At 36.1% G+C, this 19,591-nt stretch overlaps 1 long non-coding RNA gene across 1 annotated transcript; it reads right to left on the bottom strand.

The window, feature by feature from the left end:
* Nucleotides 1-8,411: 8,411 nt before the first annotated feature.
* Nucleotides 8,412-13,992, bottom strand: LOC141374793 (uncharacterized). Its single transcript, XR_012381915.1, has 3 exons — nucleotides 13,730-13,992; nucleotides 9,728-9,851; nucleotides 8,412-8,846 (listed from the first exon to the last, which is right to left on the bottom strand). It is a non-coding gene; the product is annotated as an uncharacterized lncRNA (long non-coding RNA).
* Nucleotides 13,993-19,591: the final 5,599 nt, after the last annotated feature.

Below are 19,591 nucleotides of genomic sequence, written 5' to 3'. Positions count from 1 at the left end.
ACCATCTTTCAGAGAAGGCCTGTCAATATTCCCTTGCAACAGAGCTTTGGATTAGAAGCTAGCTGAGGAATATAGAAAATGTTTGAGGGTGAAGATCATTCTTAAGATCATAAAGAATGATCTTAATTTTATTTAAAGATTTATTTATTTATTTTAGAGAGAAAGAGAGAGAGTGTGGGAGGGAAGGGGCAAAGGGGAGGGAGAGGGAAAGAGAGAATCCCAAGCAGACTCCCTGCTGAGCATGGAGCCAATGGGGGGCTCAAGGTGGGACTCAATCCCATGACCCCAAGATCATGATCTGAACTGAAATCAAGAGTCCCACACTTAACCCACTGAGCCATGCAGGCGCCCATAGAGGATAAAGATCATTCTTAATAAATAAAGGGGAGCTATCAAGAGGAATGCTGAAGAAATTCTGTGGGACCTCACATTCAACATCGCTTACATTAATCACCTGAAAAAGAAGGTAAACATACATTATCCTACACAGTCCTGCAGATGGTACTACATAAAGCTCATTGTTAACTCCAGTGGAGTACAGTATTTTCATAAAAGGGAGTCTCAGAGTTGGGAATGAAGGTCATCAAATCCCAAGTGAGATGTGATTCCAAAACGATCCATAATTGCCAGGATATTAGTATCTTGTAATAGAAAAAACAACTACATTTCTTTCTTTCTTTTTTTTTTGTCCTTTCAATTGTTTATTATAAAATAGACAAAACCAAAAATATAAGTAAATTAAAAGAGCAAGAATTAATAGCTGCTATTAACACTCTGTTCTATATTTCCAGACAATTTTCCTTTATATATATATAACACATTCATTACCATGTTTTCAAATGGATTGGTTTCTCTAATTTTTAATTTTTTAATAGCAATTTATTTCTCCATTTCCAAGAATCTGGGGCTATCTGCTGCTTTAGCCGATTAGGCACAGGCTGTTACACAGAAGCCGCTCATCGTGGAAGTCGGGTTTCTTATTTTGCTTATGTCCGTACAGTTTCCAGTAGATAGCTCAACCCTGAGAAAAGTCAGGCAGATGATACAGAAAAAGTGCAACATAGGCGCGCCTGGGTGGCTCAGTTGGTTAAGCATCTGCCTTCAGCTCAGGTCATGATCCCAGGGTCCTGGAATTGAGACCTACATTGGACTCCCTGCTTTGTGGGGAGCCTACTACCCCCTCTCCCTCTCCCTGTCATTCCCCCTGCTTGTGCTCTCTCTCTCTCTGTCAAATAAATAAATAAAATCTTTTTTTAAAAGAAGGTGCAACAGAACTGTTCTTGTGGAAGGAAGGTGAGCACATTTTCAGTTATGTTACTTTAGTTACATATACAAAATAATATAGACAGAAAATTCAACAATCACATTTGGATCATACAGGGACTTTTTAAGAAAGAATAAATATTTTAAATCTTATTTCATCTACATTTAGAAATTATTTTACTTTTTTGGGGTGCTTGGCTAGCTCAGTTGGAAGAACGTGAGACTTTTGATCTTGGGGTCATGAGTTTGAGCCCCATGTTGGGTGTAGAGATTGCTTAAATAAATAAAATTTTAAAAAATTACTTTATTGTTTAAAATTGTGGTAAAATATACATAGCGTAAATTTACTATTTTAACCATTTTTAAGTGTACAGTTCAGCAGTTTTAATACGTTCACACTGTTGTACAACCATTACGACCATGTACCCCAGAACTCTTTTCATCTTACAGATCTGTCCCGGGCCACTATCATTCTATTTTCAGTCTCTATGACTACTTTGGGTACCTCATATAAGTGGAATCATATATTATTTGTGCTTTTGTGACTGCTTTATGTCACTTAGTGTAATGTCTTCAAGTTTCATCCATATTGTAGCATTTGTCAGAATTTCCTTCCTTTTTGAGGCTGAATAATACTCCATTGTATGTATATACCACATTTACTCATCTACTCATTTATTGAAGGACACCTGGGTTGCTTCCAACTTTTGGCTATTATGAACAATGCTGCTATAAACATGACTATAGTCCCTGCTTTCAATTATTTTGAATATGTGCCCAGAAGTGAAATTGCTGGATCATATGGTAATTCTATTTTTTAATTTTTTGAGGAACTGCCATATTGTTTTCCCAAGTAGATGCATCATTTTATCTTCACATTACCAGGGCTCCAATTTCTCTATATCTTCACCAACACTTATTTTCTATGTTTTTATAAAGCCATCTTATTGGGTATAAAGTATATTTCACCTATATTTGACAATATTTTAGATTTAAGCTTGGCAAAGCATGGTTATTAGAGAAGGTATTAGTTTTTGCTTCCATATCTGGAAAGGACAATTGTTATTAATAAAATAATAACTTGGTGGATTATTCTTGTAAAATTCCTAACTACTTTTCTTCGACAGAAGTAGATTTCCATTTCTCCTACAAATACATTGTGGAAAACTTTCTTCCTAATTCTTTACACTACCTATTAAAATATTACATTTGATTTAGAAGAACACCCTACCTTTCTGCATAGACAAAAAGGAATTTAGGAATGATCAAGTAGTACAAATGTAACATATATCAACTTGCCATTTCTCCCATGCTGACCTGGTGTTCTCTAGTTTTGAGTCTGCCCAAAGTATCCTAGATATATTTCTGCTAGCCATCAGGAGCATGATGATTCATGATGAAATATTTTAAATCTTTTAAGAAAAAGAATTCCTAGATAATTTTATGCATAGGAAATAACCTTTGTTATTTATGTGTCATGTGTGTTTTACTTTCACTAACTGCCAAACAGAAGTAAACAGAACACAAGCAAAAGAAATGACTGATATACCAGAAAACAAAAAATAGCTAGATGAAATCTACTCTTTTGATTCTATTATTGCATAACAATGTATAAATACAGCCATCTCCCAATTGCTTTAAACATACCTTTTATTCCAGGACTTCATACTGATCACATGTGCTAGTGCAGGTATTGACTGCGTGCTGTTGAACAAAGGAATAAAGAGAACACGGATTTGGTATTTTCATCTAGTACACATATAATTTAATATTATTTCAATTCTTAGAGAGACTTAGTAGGGCGTGACATTAGGAGATTGTCAAACACATAAAATCTTTCACTCATTTCAGTGGTTGTGAGCCAGTTCAACTGACATCTGTAATTGCTGACAGCAGAATACAAAGGAATGGAATAAAAATCAAATGGGAAGCTTTAAATAGAACTGTGGTCAATAAACACATCGTAAAGTGAAAGTATCTAATTATCCAGTTACTGCCCACAATTAAGAAGACTTCAAAATCTGGACTTTGGCTCCTTAGCTAAAATCGAAATTTGGTTTGATGTACTGGAATTAATAGTCTTTACTTCTAAGCTCTCAATAAGGCTAAAACTATAGACTTTCAGTTTTGACTGCAATGGAACCAACATATGTGAAGCATGTGGAATTTGTGAATAATGTGCTTTGCTGGGCCAACAGTCTCAATGCCAGCCTAATTGTTCCAAGTAATGGTTTGTTCCTTAATGAAGATTCCACAATGCAATTGTTGTAGAAAAATAATGATTACTTTAGGACAGATGGCAAAATGGCAAGATGGGGAAATCATCCATATAATTCTGACTCTCAATCCTGAGCTTGATGAAGGGTAAGAGTCTGACTGAATACTCCAGGAGGGGCATTTATGTAGCTCTGAATCACCCACTTAGGGCTCAGCTCTTCATTCTCTTTTCCTTAAATAATGTAATCTTTGCCTATGGGGCTGAAGAAGTGAATGACAGTGTTTATTCTTTAACTAATTAAATGCTTTGAGTAATGCTAAAGCATTGTTATATTTTTTGCCTCTCTGTGTATGCCCTAAATTCGAAGGGAAAAGTAAGACTGAAAGCCATATGCATGAGACAACCATCTGGATTTTTTAGGTTAAATCCGAATAGCCATGTTTTTTTGACTTTCACAGTTGTCTCTGTACCAACGGACTTGTGTTCAAATATCTACTTCAGCAACATGCCTCTCTGAAACTATTAGCATATGTATACACATCTTACTTAATAACAGAAATCTTTACTAATAGTAAAACTAATTTTTAATTTACCTATTCTTCTTAAACCAATCACTTGCCTTTGGGTTTTATCATCTACTCTTATAGAGTACTTATCATCTAATACTCTAATAGAGTATATAATACTCTTGCAATTTTTCTTGATACAACTTTTAAGCCTCACCTAACTAAGGAAAAGGCACATTTAATTAGCATCAAGGATTGATTACAGCAGGAATTTTTACGCCAAGCTCAGCAAAGCCACTGAAATTTTATGTAAAACTTTGTAAATGCAGGTTCATATACACTTTTCTTCTAAAAGTGCCTTTAGCATTCATTTAATTGCCATAGAAGGGGTCTCTAACTCAAAACAGGCAAGGACTACTTAAAAGAGGACTGGTGTTATGGACTCTTTCATTTTCAAAAGATTTTGCCCAATTGTTCTGAGGAGGTTTTATTCGTATCTAGTCCTAGAGCAAACAGATACCAATCAGCACACAAGTTAATTGTCTTATTGGGGCCACATGTGTTCAGATTGCTGCATCAGCTGTTTTATTATCCACCACTACTGCTTAGCTATTGGCAGTGTTGTTATGTTACTTTCCTTTTGTTGCCTATAGATATTTTTGTCCAGTCATCCATGATAATCTATTATCATATTTCTAGCACTCATTTATTCATTTCTGAATATGTTTTGTGTGCTACTAAATACCATACAGAATGCTCCATGAATCATTTAAGTGAAGATAAGATCTAGTGCTAGAAGGATAATCAGGGGCCCTATCTTCAGAAATTGATGTGTCAGCCTAAGGATTTGGGAATTTATTTATAAAAAATAAGAAACACTGAAGGGTTCTTAGGTGGGAAATGACACATTGAATTTGGATTTTCTATGGATCACTCTGGTCGCAGTATGAAAGATAAATTTGAGGGAGATAAGGTCAGAGGCCAAAGTAAGAGGTAAAGAAAACCCTGCTTTTGCCAAGTGGAGGCTAGATCTGAAATAGTGGACTGATTTTAGAAATATTAAGGAGGGAAGATTCACAGGACATAAATACATTTAGCCATAAGCTGAGATAGAGAAGATAGAGGGAAAAAATGACTTTGCAGGGGGGGAGCTAAGATTTCTGTTTAGGATTTTTGCTTTGGTTTGTTTTTGAGCTTTTACATCCAGCTTTGAAACTGTACAGCAAACACCTGAAGGTGGAGATTTTAAGCCAGAGAAATCAGTTGGGGATTTAAAAAGACATCTGGAAAATGTCTTTTCATCATCTATGAAGTAGCTAAATCATAAAAATGGGTGAAATTGTGAGAATAGTCAATAGGACAACAGAATAGAGCGATAGTATGGGTGGAAAGAGTGGTAGGAGCAGACGTGGGCCTTGAGTTGTACAACTGCTTACACTTTCCAGGGTGGGCTTACGGAGAGGACCCCTGAAAAGAGATAGAAAAGGAATAGTCAGAAAAGTTTGAGGAGAAACCAGGGGATATAATGTCACGAAAGCAAGTGTTCAGAGTGCAAGAAAGATTCAACAATACCGATCAATGCAAAGATGTAGAAGAGATAAGAATAGAAGAAAATCTGCTCTTTAGTTTGGCATTTTTGAATTACTTACTGATTGATAAAGCAATACTGCTTGCTTGAGGAAGTGTTCACCTACACTTTAGAAATAGCTTCTGGTCTTTCATCCCTTTGATTATTGCTTCACTCAATAAAGGTCTTCATAATCATTCAATTGAGAACAAAAGCTAGATGTAAATTAGTCTGTATGAGAAATATTTTCATTATATCATTTGCATGCTGTGAAGATTTATTTCTAAAGCAAGATTTATAATGATGAACCTTTACTTAGTGATGCTAAAGCACTGGAGACTGCTGAACTTCTGATCATTAGGAGTTAACAGAAGACGAGCAATCTAAGGCTTAAGAAGTCTCCCGACTTATCTTGGGCAAATGTCATTTTATCATCATCACAGCAATAGCATTTATTGAACATCCTCTAAGCTTCTGACTTTAATATATGAGGGTTTCACTCTACTGACCTGCCCTTGAAGAGCTTTAATAAAGCTTATTCTCCTTAATGGGGTGAGATAAGATTGCAATGGAATGGGATTGTCATAGTCAGAAAGAAGGAACCAGAAGGAACAAATGTTCAGAGAAGAACAGATAGAATTAGTAAATATCTTCAAAATAGAAGCATTAAAACTTCCAGAGTCCTTGTTATTAACAAGAATAGTATCATTCATAACATTACCATGGGTTTATATAACAAGTATCCTCCGAAGAGCTCAAAATAAAATAGATCTGCTGAAGATAGTTGTTCAGTTTTATGAATTGACTCTCCAAATAAGTAATTAATACGAGCGAGAAAAAAAAATAACCTCTAGGACTAATTATTCTAGCTTCCAGAGCTCTTTAAAGTATATCTAGGCATCCGACAAATGTTTGGCGAGAGAATTAGTTGGCAAAATACATGTGGTGTGTTAGTTGGGATGTACATTTGTGGGAGGTTAGTTTCTAAAGAATAGCCTGCAGTTTTTCCTAAAACATAGGAGTCACTTTTTAGAAAAGACATCTTGATGTCTAGACTTGATTGTCACTCATAATTGTCCTCAAACCCTGTGGACCTTTTTTCTAACATTGTTTCCCATTTGTTCTATTGGTTTAACAAATGCTGGGAGTTAAACATTCATGTTCATGCCTGATGGAAAATACTACTGTGACAGACTGGCATATCTCAAAATGTTCTAACTTAAAAAACAATTATCTCAGAGTTATACCAAGAATGATTTGGGTCCCTCAGAGAGGCAGCATGGATAGGAACAAAACTGAGGAGCTTGGGAGAAACGTAAGATGAAGTAAATACAAGGTTATTCATGGTTATAATTGCAAATGATTGAGAATAATCCAAATGTCCACCAATAGTGGACTGGTTAACAAATTATGATAAAAAAAGACTAGGTGGCCATAAAAAAAGTTTTTTCTAAGCTGATATTGAAAATTAGTATCTTAAAAAAAGCAAGTTGTAGAGAAGCCTACATTATGTGACAGTTTGTGTTTTAAAAGTAGCAATTACACACACACACACACACACACACACACACACATATATACATTTTTGCTTATTTATCCTTATAATTTTTCTTTTAGGACATATCAAAATCTAACACTGACTACTAACCTTTGGAGTTTCAACCATGTGATTATAAAGCTTTTTAAAAAATAAGCAAATATAATTTTAAAACAGCAGTTGAATTACAAATAAAAGGATATGGACATAAGATTTTGCCTGGGTTCGAAGCTTGGCTCCACTACTTGAAGGCTGTTGTGAATTTTAACTTTGTGAGCCAGAGTCCTCATCTACAAAGTGGGGCTGAAATAGTGCCCACTCCAAGTCCTCTGGGAAAGATTAAATGAGATAGCACATTGAATGCATTGTCTGACACATAACACTACTCAATAAAAGAGGCCATTATTATTATTATTAAGTTGTAACAACTCATTGGGCTAACTTGCCTGGTTTAATAATTTTTTTTCTTTCAAAGGGGGCCCAGAGCTCTGATTGGAGAATTTAAAGAATTTTCTACTTTCCACCAGCCAGGAATTAGAAGGAAAATGGAAAACTAAAAAAAAAAAAAAAAAAAAAAAAAAAAAAGATCTATGTCAAATTTCAAAGTCTTTTTTTTTTAAAGAGTTTTGTTGTGTTTTCTTTCTCACATACTCCTTGAAAAGGGATTTCCCACTTTATGAATTTTTAATCTTGAAGGTTTCTCATGATCTCTTATTAATGTAATTTTTTTCTGTTTTCTTCCTTTCTAGCTTTTGTGGCTTCAAATTTCCTCTTATTCTCTGAATTCCAGTAAATTACCATGTTTGAACAAATTAGACAGAGTGGTATTGAATCCTTGCTCTGCCATGTAAAGAACCTTTGTGCTCCAGATTCTCAAGCTCTATAAGCATCAAGTTCCTTGTATTAAGATAGAGTTCTCCATCTTGCTGATAGTTTTGACACCAAAATTAGGCTGCCAGTATGTAAAGGCCTGGCTTACCTTGAAAGTCCCATTTTCTTTCCATGAACCGTTCTAATTCTCACTGAATCTATAATTAGTATTTTTTTAAGTTCTTTTTTGTTTTTATTTTTGTCCTCTTTGCTGATTCTTTATCTTCCTTTACACACCACTCTTTCTGCAAACTGTAGCCAAATGCGGACATTGCTGGGGTTAATGATTGACCCATTCCAGTAATGAACAGATAAAGAGAGTAGACCAACCAGAAGTTAACCTCATAATATTGTTGATTATATTTGTCAATTCATTTTCTCCATAGTACAAAACACGCTTCTTGAAGATAACACTCTTTGTCTTGTCAATTTTTTTTCCCCCAGGGCTTTTTGCCTCTCAGAAAGCAGGCACTCAGAAAAGATTTGTTGATTGCTTATTGTAAGCACATGAATCTGAAGATTACATTTTTATGAGAATGTGGTATTTCTTTTCAAATCATACATATTATTAAAAATAAAAAAATGCCTGGTTGAACAAAGGATATTTTTCCTAATTTGCAATTTATATAAAGTTTATAAAGGAATAACTATTAATAATTGGACATTTTGTAAGTGTATCTTTATTGAATTTCATGAGGTCAGTCTTAGACAAATGTGGAAGAACGACCAGCTGTTTCAGTTAGGAGTTGCCGCATCACAAACTGGTCATGTTAATTCAGGTCTTCCAAGAAGCCGATAGCAAGATGGGGTTAGATGTGCAAGATGTTTCTTGAGAGAAATGTCTATGAAGGATATACAGAAAGGAAATCATGGAAGATCTACAACCTGTGAAGGAGAGGAAAGGAGGGAAATTCAGGTAAAAGGAATTTCAGGTTGTAGCACAGTTCTGATTATGTTTCTGCCAGGCCAATAAGGAATACTCAAGCCAAAGTCATAAGTTAAAGCATCACAGCAATGGGTCTGCATTAGCACCCCTGCCACGCTCAGCCATTAGGTAGGAGCACCTGGAGGAAAGTATGGCTGGCCCCAGCACTGACCTAGGGGTGGAGCCAGGAGGAGTGCAGCTGATGCTCTAGTCAATTGGACTGCCCGCAGGGTCTCTAAAAGGCTAGACCAGGAACAGACAGAGCCTCATTTCTGCAAACCAAAGAGCATCTCAAAGCCCAACCAAGATTCAATGGGAGGAGACAAAGCCTCTGCCCACGGATGGACAAACAGTTAAGAATTTGCAGCCATGTTTGTTTGTTTTATTGTTTTTAAGAATCTGCAGCCATCTTTAATCCATCCCTCTTTGTTCTCAGGCTAACTACTTTATTTAAACTTCTCTTGATTTAAGAGGCCCAGCCTTGTTTTGCTCCTCTCATCCCCTTCTTTGTATGGTTCTGGATAATACTAGCTAAAAGGAAAATTTGCATGAGACTTGGAAAGTGGAAGTGATGTGGCAACCTTCCTCTCTAAAGGTTTCTATCACTAGCTGTGGTGACAAGACAGACGCACAGATCATAAAAGATTTTAGCTTCTCCTCATTCTCCTCCCCTCCATGTCCAGCTTCCACCCAACTGATGATTTTGTTGACCAACAGCTGTCCCAAGCCCACCACCAGACCACAGACTAAAGACCCATAGAGACAGCAGCATCCCATAGACTTCTCTACCAACTCACCCGTCCTAGTTTGACTTCAGTGGCTACAGTTGCTGGCTTCTCACATTGACTGGTAGGTGCCTCCTCTGATCCTCTGACTCCATCTTCAAACTTTCCTTACCCAATGCTTCCTCCATGGCATGAAAGTCATAGGTGTTGGTTATCCTCCTGGATATTAAGATTTCATATCTGGAACAAAACAAGGTCTTTTCTTGAAACAAATTGTTATGTTGTCACTGGGTTATGGTCTTACATTCATGGGGAAAATATTTCCTCAAACAACTATGTTGATATAAATGGTCTCAGTTTTCAGTCCCAATAGTTGAATTATGTTGGTGCAGGTGATTTCAAATCTCAAAAGGAAAGTTTGTAGAGGGAATAAAATTTAGCTGTGAATCAACTACAGCAGTGTTCAAGGAGCATAAATTGATTCCAAGATTCAGAAATTCTGGAACTTGGGGCATGTGAAAATACCTTACACTAAGGATCTATGATCTCAATCGCTAATATAAATGACCTGGAAAAAATGGTATTACATGATGGTTATAGAATTGGGGATAGAAAATTTGGTATTCATCCTCAAATAATTGACAGTTGAAATCCCATGAATAAGTGAATGCATAAAGAAATTGAATAGAGGTAGGCATAGAAGAGTAGAAAATGCTTGAAAATCAGCTTAGGGGAGGACAGTGCCTAATAACCAGCAAAGAAATGTAAACTAATGTTAGAAAGAGAAGATAAGGAAGAAGAAAGAGATTATAGTTGTGGAAGCTGCGCCAGATAGGTAGATTTACAGGCATAGAATGAGTTTCATGCTTGGCTATAATCTAGACAATTTTTATTTCATAAATGAGAGAACTGAGATCAAGAATGATTGTGGCTTAGGCAAGGTCTTACAACTGCTATAGTTTTCAGAAAAGTGATAGCATATAAAACATGTCTTCCTAATTCTTGATTTGCCTCTAGAACACACTGGGTGGCCATTGGCCTTTAATGCAAATGAGACATCTACATGTATAAGCACTTAGAAGAGAGTGTTAGCTTTAGGCTGGAAGAATGTAACCAATGACTATCAGCTTAAACCCTGAGTGAAGTTTTGACAAAATAGATCTGCTAGCACAGCCATGAGAGGAATTGGCAAAGAGAGGGAGACAGCAGAAAAGACCTCTATTTGTGTCTATTTGTGTGGCTTAGAGAGTGTTGGGTGGTAATTAAGAGGTATTTGTACTTAGGACATCTGAGCTGAATTGTGGCTTATGCTTTTTTTAAAATTACAATTTGTACTTCATATTTTTAGAACTTTGCAGTTTTATTTCTTGCAGGTTTTCTTGCAGCATAGCCTGTCACAAAATTCAACTTTAAAAAGGTCAAACCTATTAAAAAGCAGAAGTGCTTGAGGTATTTCCTTTATCTCCCTTTCTACATTCTGCTTTAATTTTGAATGGTTAATTGGAAACCAGCTTCAACTTCAAATGCCCAGGTGTAGTTGAAGACAACTACCTTTGTAATTGTGGCTAGCTGACGTCAGACCTCCCCTGGCCGGTCACGTCCTTACGCTTTTTGGCAAAACTTGGGAGCGAATTTAACCAAGGGTACCCAGGCTTCCAGTGTAAGGGAGAATTGCAGGCTTTAGCTTTGCTCTGCAAATAGGAAGTAGTCCTTCAACAGTTCTCGCTTGTTAATGTTAGAAAGCCCTTTGAGTTTGTGTGCCTGGTTCTTACTGTAATTAGGAAGGCTCACCTCCTCTTGTCAGCCCCCAATAACCTTAAAATCCATTTTGCTAGCAAGTATACACCCAACGTGTTGTTTTTCTGTGTAAACTGACACCTCTATCTGGGTAAGACCACAGCTCTGGCTCTTTATCAAGGAGATCCTACCCTCTTTTATTGAGTAGCTTTGGTCCTTAAACAAGCTCCCAGGCTTCACTTTCTTCAGTCTTAACAATTTCAATTATTAACTCAATTTATGCAAGGTTATGTTGAACCTTAAGTGAGGTAACACTTATGAAGGCCCTAATATACTGTCTTTGAATATACCTAATACACTGTCTTAGAAATATCAAATAACTTGACCAAAACTTCAAAGTTAATAAATGGTGGAATTTGGATTTAAACTCACATCCGTATCTTCCTTCACAGTTAATAAAATGATAGGTCCATAAATGTATCTGGTTATCATCACTATTATTGTGTTCAAGAAAATCTGCTAGCTCCTGTGGAATTATGAAATTATAGGACTCTTATTTTCCTCTCTACTGCCTTAGACAAGGACTTCATGTAAATGACTACGGTCTACTAGCAAATGTGTGCTACATGAGCAAAATGCATTAGGTATTTTAAGATTTGGATTGAAGGAGAGATTACTTAAGGCTGATGTAAACAGATAAATCTCATGAAGAAGGAACTTGAGATAGACTTTGTGGGATTAGTCAAGTGTGGACAAGTAGAATGAAACAGAAAGGGTATTAGTCCAAGGAAGAATCAAATGAACAAAGACATAGACATATATGAATGGGGGATGACTTGCAGATTTGGCTGCTGGAGTGATTTGTGTAGAGAAATAATAGGAAATACATTGAAAGAGACAGCGATGAAGAGCAGAGCACTTTGAATGCCAAGCTAGAGGTTAGACTTTTCCATGATAATGGTAAATTGATAAAGGACTTAGGACCTTTGCAGAAAAATGTTATCTTCTGATCACATTTGCTCAAAAATGCCATCTGAAATTGTGCCATATTTTTAGCTAATGTTGGACCAAATCTCATTAATTAGATTAAGAATCTTAATTTTTCTCAGTTCAGTAGAATCTCTCTTACAATGAAAGCAAAGAATAAAATGCAGATTTGTAATCCCTTAGAAAATATTAAACAACAACAAAAGTTAACAGAATTCCTGACAGAAAAAAATTTCAGTAGAAGAAAAAAATATATAGAATAATAGAAATTTACTATGCCTACTATTATCTTTACTATTATTATAAAGATAAGAGTACATCAATCTAAAATCTAGAAACATACTCTTGCTTTCATAGCCACAGAAAAAGCTATTTTACTGATGTAGAAGCTGACATTCTGCAGGCTGTGGGAAGAAGTTATGAGCTGGGTATCTTTCCTAGTTTTCTATAGACTCTGCCTTTGTTAACATGGTGGGTGATGCATGAAAGTAATCATAGATATTACTTGATCGAACAAAACCAAACATTACTTCTAAAGCTACACACTCACACTCTCCCTATTATATTCTCACATTGTTTTCTAGTGTTCTCTGTTTAAACATATAGGACAATCATCTAGGATTTTTTAAGTCTGGTGTTTATAGAAACACAATCCAGCTCTGTAGTAAAAGCTTACCAAAATCTATCAGTTCACTATAAAAATACCTTTATAGTTTAGAATTTGGTATACATGAATTCAGTTGAGACAAGGTGATCATGTATCTTTTTGTTTCTCTTTAAAATGAGCTATTTTGACTACTTAGTTTCAGAAAAGCTGGGCTAAAATGAGAGAATGTCATTTTTATACTTTCTCACAGCTATAAAAATGGCTCCATTAAATGAGTAAAACTGTTTTGGGTCATTGTACTCTAATGTGGAGGGAAATATGTCTAGCAGCATAATAAGAATATGATATTTTGATTGTAGCTAAATTCTGAAAGGTAAAAGGCTACTAATTGACTACCAAATATACATATAATGGAGAGACTTTAAGCAAAGGTGATTCTTTTGAGATTTAGAGGAAAAAAAATATTTTATAATCTGACTCGGACTCCGACTCTATTTGAAAATTCTCTATATCTACTCATTCTTGGATACACTTTTTAATTTATTTTCATTTTTTACTCACAGTCTTAAATTTATTGAAAAGTATTGGAAGGGTATTGAGTCTCAGCTATGAGTAAATGTTTTTGTTGTGGAGAAGTGACAATATTAAAAACATTATGACAAAAAGCAGCTTATCAGTGAATTACAGATATTTGGTTATTTTATTAATAAGAAATATTACTTCTATTTTATAAAACTTAATTGCTTTTAAATCACTTTCTAAGAAAGCTATGTAAATTTATACTCACAGTGGTAAGGGAAGGAGGAGAAATGTTATCTCCATTTTATAGCAAGCAAAACGAAAGCTTCCAAATTCTACTTCAGATGCTCTCACCTCGACCAGTAGTCTTTATTATGAAATCTGGGTGCATTTTTGGAAATAGACGTTCATTGCTCTGTCTGGCATCAATGGTTAGCTTTCCCTATCTATCCCACAGCCACAACATCAGTTGGAAAGTGAGGTTGTGACTTGGCTTCTCAGGACGACTGTGACGCTGCCATCTTGCCCTCCCCAGCTGGAACGGTGTGGCTTGAAGCGCAACGAGGAAGCCACCCTAGCTGTTTCGTTCGTTTCCTCTGTCCTCTATTTTGTTTAAACTTGTTTTCTGTGTTAATATCTAATTTCAAATCCCTTGCATTTTCTTCCTTTGTCATTACCTGTCTGTCCATTTTTAAATTACCTGATAAAACTGTGAACGCAGAAACACTCGTCAGTTTGAGGTTGTGGGTTTTGTTTGTGTGTGTGTGGTTAGTAATACTGCCGCAGTGGTTGTTATAGTAACCAGTTCTCTTCAGCAGAGGAAGGAGTATGGGCATTTGACAATGCTTAAGATGTAATAGAAGAAGATAAAGTTCCTAGATTTCATATTTCATTAGGAGATGCTTCCAGGGCTACTGCTATCTTTTAAAGTCTATATTTAAGTAAAGGGTAAAGTAGATGCCTTGCTATCTACCCGTTTTCGTGAATTAAGCTGGATAAATGATCTCCATCGGGTACTTTAATTTGTGTATGTAGTTATTCATCTAATGCATATCCAGAGATTTCAGACAAAAAGTCCCCAAGTTACCCAGAAAAATGAGCAAATTGCAGAAAGCTACAAAGTCAGTTTTGTATGGCCTGGCTGTTCACAGCAGGCAATTTGCAGAGAACAGCTAAGTTCTCAGAGGGTGCTTCCCTCTTTTTGCCTCGTTGTTTTATTTAGCTTCTTTGTTTTATTTATTCTTTATCTCAACAGCATCATTTGTCGGTTTGAAACAGATACTTCTTTACTCTCTTTCCATTCTCAATTGTTTCCCAGAAATAGTGCCATTAACAGATCAATTTTGGGGTAATTACAAGAATATCAATATAGATCCTTATGTCCTGCTTAAGTCAATCGCCATACACATATATGAGATTAAAAAATACATTTGATCTTAGGCTATGGGAGTCGCTTTTATTCACTTAATACATATGGAACACTTTCCAAGTTAATATATAAAGATATGCTTTATTAAAATGAAAGAGTGGATAATCTGTTTTGCCATAATTGATGTAATCAGTGCCTATTAATGAACAGTTAGGTGCTGTCCAACCTGTTGTCCTGATTGGTGGGGTGATGGAAATGCTTCATATCTTGATAGGTTAGTAGTTATGTGAATGATTATATCGATCAAAAGTCATCAGTGTTTGCTTAAGATCTGTTCTTCATTATATGTAAATTTTACCTCAATTTAAAAATAGATGTAAATATTACTGTGTTACTTGCTATGTTACTTAACATTATATTATTGCCATGTTACCTAATATTTTGGACATATTTTGCTAAAAATTAAGCTATTTACCAAGCTTATAAAATATTATCCTTGCCAATTTCTTTTTTTAAAGCATACTAAGGGAAAGATGAGTGATGAGCGGACTGATTATTCTTTTGTCACTATTAAAAGTACTGGAGTGAGAAATCTGCAGCTTGAAATAGAAAACAAACAAATATAATCGGTGTTCTCATGGCAACAAATGCTGAAACCATTGTCTTCTCCTGTAAACTGTCACAGGATAGGATTGGAATTCTGGGCTAATACTAGTGGCAGTACATGGCAACTTTCCTGTTTATTAGAAGCACCCTTCTGTAGTTAACTGTTCTCTCCCTCTTTCATCCTTTTCTGAATATAATGTAGTCTTTCCATGTCAGTTTATTTCAGAATTTCAGATCAGTTTCTTTTTTTTTAAGATTTTTTTTATTTATTTGAGAGTGAGTGAGTAAGAGAGAGCATGAGTGGGGGAGGGGCAGAGGAAGAGGGAGAAGCAGACTCCCCCGCTGAGCAGGAAGCCTGATGAGGGGCTTGATCCCAGGACTCTGGGATTATGACCTGAGCCCAAGGCGGACGCTTAACCGACTAAGCCACCCAGGCACCCCTTGGATCGGTTTCTTAACAACGGTAATTGTGCCTAAAACATTGTCTCATTTGCTATGGATTTGGGGTTTTGTTGGGGATTGAGAGGAGCAAGGATTTGGAAACAGTAAACACGGGTTCCAATTTTGGCTAAACCAGCTGTTAATTCTGGGGTCTTAGGTAAGAAAAAACAAGTATATTAGAGCTATAATTAGACTGGGTTGTTTTAATGTATAATTGTATAAAATATGTACAAAGTGCTTTGGTTTGGGTAAGGGCACAATAAAGGTTGGTTTCTTCTTCTTCTGTTTATATGCATTATGTAGGAGGTACCAAATCATTCTGCATTATTCATTCATTTATTAAATAATTCACTGGAATATCAATTATTATACCCGATGGGTTCTAGTACCAATTCCAATTTATGTGCATGGTGGAGAGCTCATCACACCACCAATGAACTATTCTGGGATACCAGCAGGCTTTCCGCAAGAATTCAACTAAATTTTGGCTTGATCTATCTGGAGACAGCATCAGTTTCCACAGGTTAAGAGTTCAGTACTACAAGGATGCCTCCCCCACACTTCAGATGCCAGCCACAAGCCTAGGTTGTTACTGTGCTTCTGACCGGCCATAAATCAGAAGTTCCCCCCACCTCCACCTTAGGCTCAGTCAATTTGCTAGAGGGACTCAAAGAACTCAGAGAAATATTTTACTCAGTGGATCAATGGCTTATTATAAAAGGATATAATTCAGGAACAGCCAGGTAAAGGAGATGCATAGGGCAACGTATGGTAAAGGAGATGCATAGGGCAATGTATGGTAAAGGAGATGCATAGGGCAATGTATGGGAACAAGGCACTCAGCTCCCATCCCCTCTCCAGGCATGTCACTCTCCTAGTACCTCCAAGTATTCATCAACTGGAAGTTCTCTGTCTTTTTTGGATTTTTATGGAAGCTTCATTATATATGAACTATTGGTTAAATCACTGGCCACTGTTGACTGAGCAATCTCCAGCCCCTCTCCCCTCCCGGGAGGTCAGGGGTGGGGGGCGAGGTAAGGCTGAAAGTTCCAACCTTCTAATCACATGGTTAATTCTCTTGGCAACCAGGCCCCAGCCTTAGGTGTCTTCCAAAAGTCACCTTTCTAACATAAGAGATACCTTTAGACTTTTGTCACTTAGAAAATTCCAAGTGTTTTTGCAACTGTGAGTCAGAAAACACGGACAAGAACAAATATATATGAGGAGTATATTTTCGTCATCTGAATGACTATATATATATATAATAAATCACAGTATTGCGTACACCTAATTAGAAATGCAGAAAAATGAGTAGTAATATCATAGAAGAGTAAGAAATAAAGATCAAGTTCTAAAAGCAGATGACAACAATTCATAGTGGTTTTCATAAACTAATGTACTAACATATTTGCAATTGCTTGTGAACTCCATAAAGCATGTTTTAAATATATAAAAGGATACTTTTGAAATACATTGTAAGACTCCAGGATAAACTGGAGCAGACGATTCTACTCTAAAATAGACCTCTTTGGCATATTGATTATTTTGAGCTGGTTATTTTTGAAGAAATAGAAGACACAGGTGAAATTTTGAAAATTGAGAAGTTACCCTTTTACATAATGTAAGAGACATTTTCATTTGTAAGGGTGTCTCCCTCTCTGTACCTAGAAAAGAAGGGTGACTCTAAATGTCTAGAAACTTTTATCAGTGGAGAAGGCAATGACTTAAATCTGATAAGAACTTTACCCTTGTTTACTGTCGTTTTCTTGGTTTCCCCCATAACTGGTTCCCCACACCCGCAGCTTCTCTTTTCCTTAGCTGGAGATGTTAAGAAACATCTCCAAGTTGGTGGCTTTAGTTATTTTTGAGTTACTGAGTTTTCCTGGGTAACTTTTATGTATTCAGGTGGTATAAAATTTTTTAAACTTCTGTTTGTTTTTCTCCTGTTAATTTGTCCTTTGTTACAGGATAATCTTATCCAAGAATCCAGAAGGGTGGAAGGAAAATTATTCCCTCCCCCACCCTGAACAGAGTTGACTTGTGTACTTACTTCCAGTCATTTCCCAAATCCCATTGAAATGACAGGGGAAAAAATATGATTAAGAGAATAAATTCATAACAGTAGTAGGCAGCTAGAAATGTGCCACCCACAAGCCAAAATAAGAATTCAGGGAGTTATACAGCAAACACCATCGATTTGAAGAAGAAACCCAAAGTAATTGATGATTCTGCCAACTCAAAAGTAGAAAATCCCCAAAGCTGAATTTCTCTGATAGAAACACAATTCCATCATCAGATGTGGTGTAGGCTGACCAAAAGAAAAGGCCATGAGGAAGAACTTCCCAGATTAAATCTGTGCATATAATTCTCCAAATAAGGCAGATGTTATGACAAGGAGACTCATGGAGTTGGCACTGGGGCCAGAGAGGCAGAACAGTGACACAGTTACTTAGGCCTAAGTAGAAGATAAACCATTCCACTTAGCGTAAAATGTAAGTTAGTCACAACACCAGAGGAAAGGCTCCTTGTTGGCAAGCCTAGCTCTCCTCTGTGTGGCCCTGGCTTTGGGCTCCTTGTAAGACTCCATCCTTCCCCTGACATCTAACCAACTCTTCCCACGGTGAGCTTTTCTCTAATTTGATGTCTCAGACAGTGTCATCTTTTCAGGGAAGACTTCCCTGAGCACCCTACCTAGATTAGGCCTCCCTTTGCTATTCCCTCTCTCGGCCCTTATTTGTTTTTGTTAGAACTTCTATTATGACTTGAAATTATTTTATTTGCTTACTTCTGTTTGTCTGTCTGTAAGCTTTATCCCTGTGACCTTGTTTCCTGTTCATGGTGCTATTCCCTCCTTTTCCTGCAGCCCAGCACACAAAAGAATTTTGCTCAATAGAAGTTTGCTAAAAGAATAAGTGACTAAAGCACCCATGGAATATTTAAAAATAAACCATGTTTTTAGCTATAAGGAAAATATTATTTCTTTAGAAATTATATAGAATATGGTCTGTGAAAGCAATGCAATACTCTAGAATTGAGTCACAAAGAGATTGCAAAAAAAGAAACAAGCAAAATCCATTTCTATATAAGCCCCTTATAAATAACTCTTGAGGTGAAAAAGAAAATATCACTGAAATTATAAATTTTAGAAATGGATAGAAAGTAGGAACTACAGAGATAAACTGATGGAATGACCCTTAAGTATATATTTATAAAACTATGGAAGTTTAGAAAAAATTGAAAAAAATAGCTGAAATAATTTACATTTTAAAATACAGGAGACTTAATAAAAACCAAAACAGAAATAGCTTAAAGAAAAAATAAATTTAAAACCATGAACTTAATAAAACGAAATAAAACTAAAAATCGGTCTTAGGGGAAGGAAAAATAAAAGAACATACCTTTGGTAAATCTGATCAATACAAGATATATTAGTATGTTTGTGTTGCCATAACAGAATACGGTGGATGGGATGGGTTCAACAACAGAAATTTATTTTCTCCATTTTGGAGGCTCAAAGTCCAAATCAAGGTGTTGGTAGGTTTGTTTTTTCCTGAAGACTTTCTCCTTGGCTTAACGATGACTGTCTCCTTACTTGTCCATCCATGTCCCTTCCTCTCTGTGATGGCATTCCTGATGTCTCTTCTGGTATGTCATAACCCTCTCTTCTTATAAGGATACCATTCAGTTTGGATTAGGGCCCTATATGAAGACCTC

This window comes from Callorhinus ursinus, unplaced genomic scaffold (genome assembly GCF_003265705.2).
Source record: "Callorhinus ursinus isolate GAN/ISIS: 27379988/994484 unplaced genomic scaffold, GSC_fseal_2.0 scaffold2, whole genome shotgun sequence".
In the NCBI taxonomy this organism is placed as follows: domain Eukaryota; kingdom Metazoa; phylum Chordata; class Mammalia; order Carnivora; family Otariidae; genus Callorhinus; species Callorhinus ursinus.
Note: the sequence above shows the minus strand (reverse complement) of the source record. Positions and strands in the feature narration are given on the sequence as shown.